Genomic DNA, 12,099 nt, shown 5'->3' on the forward strand with positions numbered 1-12,099 from the left:
TAAAAAATTGAAAATCTGGACACTTCTCATAAAAAATTAGGTTATGAGTTTCTCCCAATAAATCCGATTAAACTAGGTCTAGCTCTCGTTCCTCATTGATCATGTAGACATTAATGGCAGCTTTAGTAGGGACATGGGCCAGAGTGACCTAACTTGCCGGAGAATCTTAAACCAGGAATGGAAATTGGGATCATTCCTGGATTTTCTGAGAATCTTGTTACGGATGTGTAACACAGGAAGTCCTCAGAATAATTTAGATTCCTATGGAAATTCATATTCCCAAGGGGGTGAACTTCTAATGAGAAGAGAATACTCAGATCCTTAAATCTGTTCATCTAAACCAGAGATCCCTGGAACTTACCTGCAAGGGACAACTGTGGCTGGAGAAACTCTTTCCTGATCCGGCTGCCCTAGGTACTGTCAGTAGAGCACCCTGAATCCTGCAGTTCTCTAGAGGATCTTGAGCTTACAGATGGTAGGACATGTCCACCACTGGAGTGATAGACTCACAAAACCTATGTGCTCTAACATGTTCTTAAAATAGGATTCGAGGCTGAGCATGGTGGCTCACGCCTGTAATCCCAGCACTTTCGGAGGCCAAGGTGGGTGGATCACGAGATCAAGAGATCGAGACAATCCTGGCTAACACTGTGAAACCCCATCTCTACTAAAAAATACAAAAAATTAGCCGGGCGTGGTGGCGGGTGCCTGTAGTCCCAGCTACTCGGGAGGCTGAGGCATGAGAATGGCGTGAACCCGGGAGGCAGAGCTTGCAGTGAGCCGAGATTGTGCCACTGCACTCCAGCCTGGGAGACAGTGAGACTCTGTCTCAAAAAAACAAACAAAGAAACAAAAAACAAAAATAGGATTCCACTGTTTGTCCCCCAACACCTGATTCATTCAACAAATACTTGTTGAGCATCTAGTAAGTGCCAGGCCCTGTGCTGGGCACTGTGTATTCAGTGTTGAAGGAGTCAACATGATCCCTGTCCTTACAGACCTTATAGAATCATCAGGGAAAACTGGAAGCACAGGAGGTATTACAGGCAGCAGAGGACTTAACTTAGTCTGGTCTCTGAAACTGCAGATTTAAAGTTCAAAGTGTAGAAAATATGCAAATATACTAAGCTTTTCCTGAACTTAGGGACAGGTTTGGGATGAATTATAGAGAAACGGATGTAGTTCTTTAACTTATTCTTATAACATAGGTATATAAACTTCCTTTAGTGTCATTAACATCCTTTGAAATGTTTAGATGTAACTGTCCAAAGGTGGTCTTGCCTCCTCACTTTGTAAGTCAGTGAGTAGTTGTGCTCACTCTTCTACATAAACCCAATCAATGTGAAGGCTTTTTTCAACCTACGCATTCATACTACCACTTACACTAGTAAATCTACTATTACTTCTGATGATTATGGGTGTTTTTCTATAAAGTAGATTTTCTATTTTATGGTGTATAGTGTATTTTTTGACTGTGGCAAAATATACATTACATAAAATACACGATTTTAACTATTTTTAAGTGTACAGTTTAGTGGCATTAAATACATTTGCATTGTTGTGCAACCATCACCATCAGCCATCTCCAGAACTTTTTCATGATCCCAAACTGTACCCATTAAATAATACTTCCCCATGCCCCTTCCTCCAGTCCCTGGTAACCACCATACTACTTCCTGTCTCTCTGAATTGGATGACTCTAGGTACCTCGTTTAAGTGGAATCCTACAATTTTGGTCCGATTGTGTCTGGCTTATTTCACTCAGCATAATGTCCTCGAGGTTCATCCATGTTGTAGCATTTGTCAGAATTTTCTTCCTCTTGAAGGCTGAAGAGCAGTCCATCGTATGTACATACTGCATTTTGTTTATCCGTTCATCCATTGATAGGCACTTGAGTTGCTTCCACATTTTTGCTATTGCAAATAATGCTGCCATGAACATGGGTGAGTACAAATGATTGTTTTGTTTATGTGGTGTTTTTAACTTTGCAAAATGTTTTTGTTTCTATAATATCATAACCCCTCTGAGATAGATTAGTTAGTATTTTCCTCTTCTGGTAAATAAGAAATCCAAATTTTAAACAGTTAAATCACTTGTCAATTTAGGGACAGTTTCCGACTCCTAGTCTGGAGTATCTTTTTCTCAACATTCCTTTCACTTTTCATCCCAATGGTCCTTCACCAGCTGAAGATACCAGAGACTGTGATATTGCAAAATATGTATTTGGTCTTCGTCCTCCTTTCCTGGAAACAACTACTAAAATTCTTAGAATCTTCAAAGTGATGTCTTTTAGTATGCTAAGACCATGGCTAGCAGCTCCCAGGTAGTTTCAGGATGGGGGCTGGTCACCAGAAAGACTAAGGCATGATTAGAGAGAGAGTTGGGACTTTCACTTCCACTCCCCAATCTCTGGGAAGAGGAGAGGTGCTAGAGGTTAACTTGATCACCAATGGGCAGTAATTTAATCAATCATGCCTACATAATGAAGCTGCCATTACAACGCACAAGGGACAGGATTTGGAGAGCCTCCTGATAGCTGAACATGTGGAGGTTCCTGGAGGGTGGCAAGCCCAGCAAGCACATGGAAGCTCTTTGCCCCTTTCCTCATATCCCTATGCATCTGTTCATCTGCGTCCTTTTGTAATATCCTTTGTAATAAACTGGTAAATGCATTTCCCTGAGTTCTGTGATCTACTGTAGCAAATTAATGTAACACAAAAAGGTGGGTATGTGAACTCCCATTTATAGCCTGTTGGTCAGAAGCACAGGTCACAACCTGAGTTTTTCTTTTTTTTTTTTTTTTTTTATGAAGTCTTGCTCTGTTGCCCAGGCTGGAGTGCAATGGTGCCATCTCGGCTCACTGCAACCTCTGTCTCCCGGGTTCAAGCAATGCTCCTGCCTCAGCTTCCTGAGTAGCTGGGACTACAGGCATACGCCACCACACTTGGCTAATTTTTGTGTTTTTAGTAGAGATGGAGTTTCATCATGTTGGCCAGGATGGTCTCGATCTCCTGACCTCGTGATCCACCCACCTTGGCCTCCCAAAGTGCTGAGATTACAGGCATGAGCCACTGCGCCCAGCCAACCTGTGGCTTTTGATTGGCATTGGAAGTCAGAGCAGTTGTGGGACTGAGCCCTGAACCTATGGGACCTAACACTCTCTCCAGGCAGATAGCACCAGAACTGAATTGAGTTGGAAGACACCCAGCTGGTGTCTGCTACAGAACTGCTTGCTCGCTTGCTTGCTTGGTGCATGGGGAAAACCCATGCTAAATGAAGTCACTAGGCTCATATTTTGGGGGAAACCTATGTTTTAAAATTTATCTTTCAGGCATCAGTTGCAGCTGTTTTTTCTCCAAGAAAATGACATTCTGAGTTAAGCCAGACTGTCTCTCCCTTACCCCTCAGCTATGCCATTTATGAGAAAATTCAAACTTTGTCTAATGCTACAAGCTGGGAAACTACGTCTACAACCAAAATAAAGGATTTAAATCTTGATTAATCATGGGCTTAAATCATACCTGATATGGTTTTACATGCTATTCTTTGATAACAGTTTTCATTAAATTGCAGAGATGCCAATGCCATGTTTGAATAGAGAGTTTGAAAACTTGAGAGGTCCTCAGAGGAACATTGAGGGAGGAGAGAAGAGGCCAGGTAGGCAGGTGTGGCCAGGCCAGCTACGCTCTGCTCATGAGGGCCTTCCCGACAACACTCCAGCACTAGCAGAACCATGGTTTTTATTTTTACTGATTTGTACTTGTGGAGGTTTTCTTAGCTGAATTCATGTTTTGTTACGTCAATGACAGTAAGTGAGATTCTGTTTTTCTGAAATAGTGCTATTATCTGTGTTAGTTGTCATAGTTTTTCACTATTTAAAAAGATATTTCTATCAGTTAGAACTTCTCTAAATATTAACATTTCTCCAATTGTTAAAAATCTCTCTAATTACAATAATTCCACGTCAGTAGGAAAGTTGCCAAATCTTACGTTTTTTCTGACTTATTTGCCTTTGGCCTTCCCTTGCTGGTACTGATCAGGTGCAGACCATTGGTGAAGTACAGTTGTTTCCTTTGATAGTAACATTTGGGGGCGGTTCTCTCTGTACTGTCAAGGAGGTAGGACACTAAGTAACTACTTGATTTGTACTGTGGGTTTGTTTGTTTGTTTTTCAAGAGACAAGATTTTCCTCTGTTGCCCAGGCTGGAGTGAAGTGGTGCAGTTATAGCTCACTGCAGACTTGAACTCCTGGGCTCAAGTCATCCTCCCACCTCAGCCTCCTGAGTAGCTGGAAATAGAGGTGAGAGCCACCATGTCAGGCTACATTCTTTAATTTTCTGTAGAGACAAAGTCTCACTATGTTGCACAGGCTGGTCTTGAACTCCTAGCCTCAAATGATCCTCCTGCCTTGGCCTTTCAACGTGCTGGGATTCTAGATGTGAACCACTGTGCCTGGCCTGTGCTGTTAGATTCCTAATGGTTTCACTTTCTTGGTAGGGTTGCCAAATATAGCAAAGAAAAACATAGGACATACATATAAAGTTAAATTTCAGATAAACAACAAATAAATTTTTATAAATAGATTCCATGTGACATTTGGAAGATACTTATACTGAAACATTATTTGTTATTTACCTGGAAATTCACATTTGATTGGGTGGCTTGTATTATATCTGGCAACACTATTCCTTAGATTTCTTCCATGAATGTTACTCAAAGAACAGGATCTCATAGTGTTATCAACAAATGCCACTTATCATGATAGGGGCTGAACTTGTTGATATGGAGTGACCTAAACTGGAGGATAAATTGTAATGTCAAGGATACAGGACAAGAGATAATGAGGACTTGCCTTTCACTTCGGTTCTCCTTTGGAAGCAGAAGCAGACATCGGTAGTTTACCGTCCCAGGTGGTTAACCTGAAATGCAGGATTTGTGAGACCAGCCAAGGGAAGAGGAAGTAAGAAGGCAAGTTCAGATCTGACACATACTCAATTTTGTTAGTCCTAAAAACTGTAGTGTGTGTAGGTACTCTACTGGTATATGAGTCCGTTCTCACACTGCTATAAACAGCTGCCCGAAACTGGGTAATTAAGAAAAGAGGTTTAACTGACTCACAGTTCCGCATGGCTGGGGAGGCCTCAGGAAATTTACAATCATGGCAGAAGGCACTTCTTCACAGGGTGGCAAGAGAGACAATAAGTGCCAGCAGGGGAAATGCCACGCACTTATAAAACCATCAGATCTCGTGAGAACTCACTAATTATCAAGAGAACAGCATGGGAGAAACCGCCCCCATGATTGAATTACCTCCACCTGGTCCTGCCCTTAACACATGGGGATTGTTACAATTCAAGGTGAGATTTGGGTGGGGACACAGAGCCAACCCGTATCAACTGGGGAGTGTACATATATGTGTATCTACGTATCGGAGGGCACGGGATAAGGAGGGGAAGAACCAGGAATATGATCTCCTGGCAAAAAAAAAAAAAAATTACGATTACATTCTAATATACATATAGGTTCACAAATATGTCATCATTAAAGTAATTTATTTCGGCTGGGCGCGGTGGCTCATGCCTGTAATCCCAGTACTCCGGGAGGCCAAGGTGGGCGGATCACGAGGTCAGGAGATTGAGACCATCCTGGCTAACACAGTGAAACCCTGTCTCTACTAAAAATACAAAAAATTAGCTGGGCGTGGTGGTGGGTGCCTATAGTCCCAGCTACTCAGGAGGCTGAGGCAGGAGAATGGCGTGAACTCGGGAGGCGGAGCTTTCAGTGAGCCGAGTTCACGCCACTGTACTCCAGCCTGGGTGACAGAGCAAGACCCCATCTCAAAAAAAAAAAAAAAGTTATTTATTTCTTGCCCAACAACCAAACTATCTATCTGGGTTTCCCAATCAGTTTAGAGTCATTACATTTTTGTTAATTTGATTGTATATAGACACTTTACAGGTTGTATAAAAATGAAGTAAAAATCTGCTTTGTTTTGAAAATGTTGTAATGGAAAGACCACCGGAATGGATATGTTACCACTTCTTTCCCGAACAGCCTTGTTGGAGGCCCAGGTGAAGTGTGCGCCTGGTCAAGGTGCAAGTTACATCTGATTTTGTCTGTGACTCTCCACAAATCAAACCCTGCACTTTAACTTCATGTTCTGCCATTTTCAGGCCATGGTCAGAAGCCAATCCAGTTCTATTGGAAACAAACCTCCCCCTCTTTATCAGACTGCAGGCAACAAAGACAAATCTGTGGGAGCAGGGAGTATACCATGTTCTATACCCCCTCTCTATTTGCCATGAGATAAAAGATCATACAAGGTTAAAAAGAATTTTTAAAGCTGACACCCATTAATTTGAAAACAGCTACAACCCCATTGGTCAAATGCATAAGGAGACATAAAATTTTCCCAAGGAGGAAATATAAAAAGCTAATGAATACCCTCTCCCTAAAAAATTTGGTTTCCATAGCAGTAAACAATAATGCAAGTTAAAATAAGACACTGTTTTCTCTATAAACTTAGCAAAGTCTTGAGAACATATCAAATTCAGTGTTGGTGAGAGTGAGGTGAGGTATTTATTCCTATTCACTGCTAACAGTAGTTTGAATTGATGCAACCTTTCTAGAAAATAATTTTCTAATATCAAACAATATTGCTTTCTTTTTTTTTGGAGATAGAGTCTCATTCTGTCACCCAGACTAGAGCGTAGTGTGCAGTGGTAAGAACATGGCTCATTGCAGCCTCAACCTCCTGGGCTCAAGTGATCCTCCTACCTTGGCCTCCCAAAGTGCTGGGATTACAGGCATGAGCCACCATGCCTGGCCAACGATATTCTTTCAGTCATAGAAATCTTAAAACTGTTTTAAAATTTAAAGATACCTTAAAAGATCCAAAAATATTATGGGCAGAAATTATTATGGACAAAAAATAATGATATCAGCATTTTGAAAAATAAAAATTCTGTAAGAAAATGAAAGCTTAGCCACTAGGGTACAGTTTATTACATTTTGTACGTGAAAAAAGTTGAAATGGTAATAGTATGCAATCAACAAAAACAATGTTTATGATGATTTTAAAAATATAAGAAAATGCCTTTGTCATATATTTAGCTAATAAGAGTAGTGCAAATTATATTTAGTTTGGGATCAATTATGTTAAAATAGTAGGAAAAGAATTACAAAGACATACAAAATGTTAACAGAGGTTGTCTAATAAGGGAGTATGACTGTAAGGGAATTTTACTTGTGTTTTACTGTTTTCTACATTGCCCAAGTGTTCTACGACAGTCAGAAAAAAATAGACACTGAGTGGTCGGGTGGATAGCAGAGCAGGAGGGAGCAAGTTAGAAAGGCTCTCTCAGATCGGGTTAGGACACTCTCAGAGTTTAGAGCTTCTCCAACAGGAAACCAAGAAATCCCGGGTTCCAAATGCCTCTTAATGAGTTCAGCTTCTGTCTTATTTGCCTGAACCAGATGCTGTGGCACCGTTCCTCCGACATTTTCCATAATGACCAGTTCTGCCCTCATCACTCTGAAGAGAGGCTGGCAACTTCCAATGGTAAGGGAAGCATCCAAATGCTTCCTCTGCAGGGAGGGAGGAACGCAAGCCAGGTTGTACAAACAGGAGTGCTTTGTCTTAGTCCCATCACAGATAAAACAGGATTTTCCTAGATCCAAGTAACCACGAATCCTTTCCAGTTGCCACTCAGGATCTGAGGGGGAAAACGTAGGGATGCTGAAGAGATACTCATTTCTCAACTTCACATTTCCACTCCATCCAATGAACCTGCTCGGGAGGCTCTTTTCACTCTTCCATTTCATTTTTGTGGTCCACTATCACATACAACACTACGCTAAATAGGGTTTAGTAGCAGACGCACTTATTTTGTTTTTACAATTGTTGTTGCGTTTTTGGTGTCACAGCTTGACAGAATACATCGGCAGCAGGAGTTCCCCATCAATAGTACTTCTCACTTGAGGGTTTTCTCTCTGAAAACTTGCAGAACTGTGTTGTCTTTGGACTTGGTGAAAACACCTTTTAATGCATTCACAGTTTGCTGCATGTGATGAAACTTAGCAATGCTCTTTCTCACCTTGAAGAAATCTCACAGATTTCGATTTCACTCTTGGCTTCATGTCTTGTTCTTGCTGAAATTGACACAAGTCAGTTGCCTGCTTTGAACTTCAGTTACCGAGCTTAAAAAAGCTGTTGACTCTTTTATTTATTTATTTATTTATTTATTTATTTATTGAGATGGAGTCTCGCTCTGTTATCCAGGCTGGAGTGCAGTGGCCCAGTTTCAGCTCACTGCAACCTCCGCCTCCCAGGTTCATGCCATTCTCCTGCCTCTGCCTCTGGAGTAGCGGGGACTACAGGCCCCCGCCACCACGCCCGGCTAATTTTTTGTATTTTTAGTAGAGACGAGGTTTCACCGTGTTAGCCAGGATGGTCTCGATCCCCTGACCTCGTGATCCGCCCGTCTCGGCCTCCCAAAGTGTTGGGATTACAGGTGTGAGCCACTGCGCCCGGCCAAAAACTATTTACTCTTTTACTTACCTTACTTATCCTGACGGAAAAGATAAAATAAGATCCTGTGTTAAAAACGTTTTGTAAACTGTGTTGCAAACGTCACAATGACGAGAACGAAGGAGGGACAGAGGAAGTGGAGAAATGTTACTGTGGCAAACATTTCAGGGTCAGGGGCCTATCAAGGAAGCATCCAACAACAGAATCCAGATTGCTCAAAGGTAAAGTCCTGCTTCTTATTTAAGGGAAGTTCTTGATCATATTTTACCTAATGCTCCCTTGTTGAGTGGTGACTGAACTGGAGAAAACCTGAATCCCTTGACGTTTTATGCAATTTATGTAATAAATTTTCAAAGGAGTGCCTCTGTGGCATTTTCCATATTCTGAAGAAGTATTGAATTTAAAAAAATCCAAATAAACTTTTGACCAAATGCAACAAGACATGCAAGAAGCTATCGAGTAGAGGACAGAACATAAGAAAAAACAATACACAGATATTTAATCTTGTTATGGTCAAGAATTAATGGCTACTCTTGTACCTTTAATTAAGAAATAAGACCATTTAAGTTGTCTCTTGATGAGCAGTTAAATGACAGCAATATTTTCTTTCACCAGCTTCCTTCTCCTGCCAGTTGCTTTGTGCTGGTTAATTTTGATGGAAAGACAATGCCTAATAGGATTATTTCAGACAATGGAGGTATTACTACCAAGGATAATTTTTTCTCTTATAGGAGAACGTGAATCTTTATTTTGACTTTCCTATTTTTCTTCCAATAATGAGGTGAACTAATGCTGTTTAATCAACTGAAAGCTTTCTGGCTTTCAGAGGCAGCCATTCAGAAAAGGCTGACGTTAAATGAGAGAAGAGGGAAACATTAAGCTAGAAATAAAATGGACTCCAAGCTCTGACTCTCTCCCGGGGTCTCAGTGCCATAACTTTTGGTTAATGAGAGTCTCAAGGGGGAAGGTCCTAAGTCAATGTCACTCAGCTGGCTCAGTGTAAATTCTTGGGCTGCACGTGTCAGTAGAACCCATGCTTGACCACAGGGACCTAGAATGAACCAAGGCACAAAATGACCTCTGACTTGTCCCTGAAGAAAGAGAAGCTGCTGCTAACATGAGATTAGGCCATGTGGTAATGTCTATACATTCCTTTGACCCCAGCCTTCTTACAGAATCTCTGGGAATGCTATGGCATGCTTCCTAATCTCTAAATGGAGGAAAATTTCTAGATCACTTCCATGGATCTCAGGAGAAATAGCCAAAGTTTCTCTGAATTCATTTTGCATTGCTGTTTTAATGTTACTAATACATTGATTAGAACTTATGATATAAAATTACATTCATAGGCTGGAAATAATTTTTTTTGTTGTTTTTGTTTTTTTGGGACAGAGTCTCGCTCTGTTGCCTAGGCTGGAGTGCAGTGGCAGGATCTCGGCTCACTGCAAGCTCCACCTCCCAGGTTCACGCCATTCTCTTGCCTCAGCCTCCCGAGTAGCTGGGACTGCAGGCACATGCCACCACGCCCGGCTAATTTTTTTTGTATTTTTAGTAGAGATGGGATTTCACTGTGTTAGCCAGGATGGTCTCGATCTCCTGACTTCGTGATCTGCCCGCCTCAGCCTCCCAAAGTGCTGGGATCACAGGCGTGAGCCACCACACCCAGCCTATTTATTTTTTGAGACAGAGTCACGCTCTGTCACCCAGGCTGTTGGGTGCAGTGGCGCGATCTCGGCTCACTGCAACCTCCACCTCCCCAGTTCAAGCGATTTTACTGCCTCAGCCTCCCAAGTAGCTGGGATTACAGGCGCCCACCACCACACCCGGCTAATTTTTTGTATTTTTAGTAGAGACAGGGTTTCACCATGTTGGCCAGGCTGGTCTCGAACCCCTGACCTCATGTGATTCACCTTCCTCAGCTTCCCAAAGTGCTGGGATTACAGGCGGGAGCCCCACGCCTGGCCTAAAATGTATTATTAACCACATATATTTAAAAAGTGGATGGATGAATAGATGGATAAATTTTAGGTCCCAAACTTTGGGACAAATGCTGTGAAGACAGAATTTACTTCCGTTAACCACAAATAACCCAAGAATGTTCACCAAACATTATGTAGACTGAATAGATGTTTTCCCTTATATATAACTTAGCACTTTTTAAAATGTATTATTAACCACATATATTTTCCTCTCTGACCACATTGCTCATTCTTGCCATTTCTGTTATGTCTGTTTAAGAAGCTTCTGAAAGATACGATGATAAGCGCAGACAACAGCGATGATACGGAAAGGGGAGTTTGACTATGAAAATGTTACTGAGGGACAAATAGCATTATCTTGAGAATCTCAAGCTTTACCCTCCATGGTAGGGATGCTGCTGTACCTGTTGGAAGAGAATAGAATGCCTATGTGGTTTTTATCTCTTTGAGGGAATAGAATGTCTATATGGTTTTTATCCGGTTTTTCAGAAAAATGTTCAAAAATATCTACTTTGCTCTCTCAGAACTCATGTACTCATTTTACTTTAAATTTACTTTCATTTTCTAGTTCATATAGATGCACACGTAGGCAATTAAGCAAGTAGTTTTAGGTACATTTGTGTGTATGTGTGAATGTGTCCATTTATCTTCTCAACTACTGCATCTCTTCACTTCTAAGACACCATCCTCTGTGAGATGCACCATTAGATAATGTATCACTAAGAAAGAAAAACAACACTGTCAATTAAGCTATCACTTGCCATCAGTTGTAAAATGCATCTCAATTTCAGAGATGTAAAAATGTGAAAAGATCCTGAATACTCTTCATTGGTAACAATGTTTTTCATGTGGTCTGTTACAAAAACATCCCTTTTAATGGATGCTGAAGAGTCATGTTAAATGAGCATTAGCCTAAAGCTGCCTCCTTACATATTTTAAGTTCAGCCTAAAGGTTCCTCTCTACATCATGAACCACAACATGTGAAGGTGTAGACAGACACAAGCCATAGCCTACACTTGTGCCAGTCACTGAGTTTTGGCCAATCAAATGTAGCCAACTGTTTGAACCCTGTTCAAATAAGGAGACACTGAGCTGTAAACAGTCCGGTTGTTTCTGTCCTTCACTTCCATTTTCTTTACATCACTTTCCTTTTTCTGTCCATAGATTTTCTTCCACCATGTGGCTGCGCTGGAGTCTCTGAGCCTACTCTGGTTCAAGAAGCTGCCCAATTCGGGGATCATTCATTGCTCAATTAAACTCTTCTAAATTTAATTCGGCTGAAGTTTTTCTTTTATCAGTTGTTGAACTGAAACACTTTGCACCTACCTAATTGTTTCAAATATCTATTAAAAAATGGTAAATATCTATTAAAAAATGGACCTCTAGGAAAAATTGAACTGCTAAAACCAAGTCCTAGGTCTTTTATTAGACATACAAACTTGAATATTTGTATAAACAAAATGATGATGTCTTAGTTTCACTTCACCAGCAACCTGGTAGTGGGCATTGTGGAGAGTATGGGTGAGGGTGGCTATGAGTTGACAATTGGTCAAACTGGATTGCAAGCACATGGGAGCTTATGATAGTA

At 41.1% G+C, this 12,099-nt stretch overlaps 1 long non-coding RNA gene across 1 annotated transcript; it reads left to right on the forward strand.

The window, feature by feature from the left end:
- The first annotated feature begins 5,296 nt into the window (after positions 1–5,296).
- On the forward strand, positions 5,297–11,755 carry LOC129011239 (uncharacterized). Its single transcript, XR_008493289.2, has 3 exons — positions 5,297–5,358; positions 7,478–7,562; positions 11,676–11,755. It is a non-coding gene; the product is annotated as an uncharacterized LOC129011239 (long non-coding RNA).
- Positions 11,756–12,099: the final 344 nt, after the last annotated feature.

The sequence above is a fragment of the Pongo pygmaeus genome, chromosome 14 (genome assembly GCF_028885625.2).
Source record: "Pongo pygmaeus isolate AG05252 chromosome 14, NHGRI_mPonPyg2-v2.0_pri, whole genome shotgun sequence".
In the NCBI taxonomy this organism is placed as follows: Eukaryota; Metazoa; Chordata; class Mammalia; order Primates; family Hominidae; genus Pongo; species Pongo pygmaeus.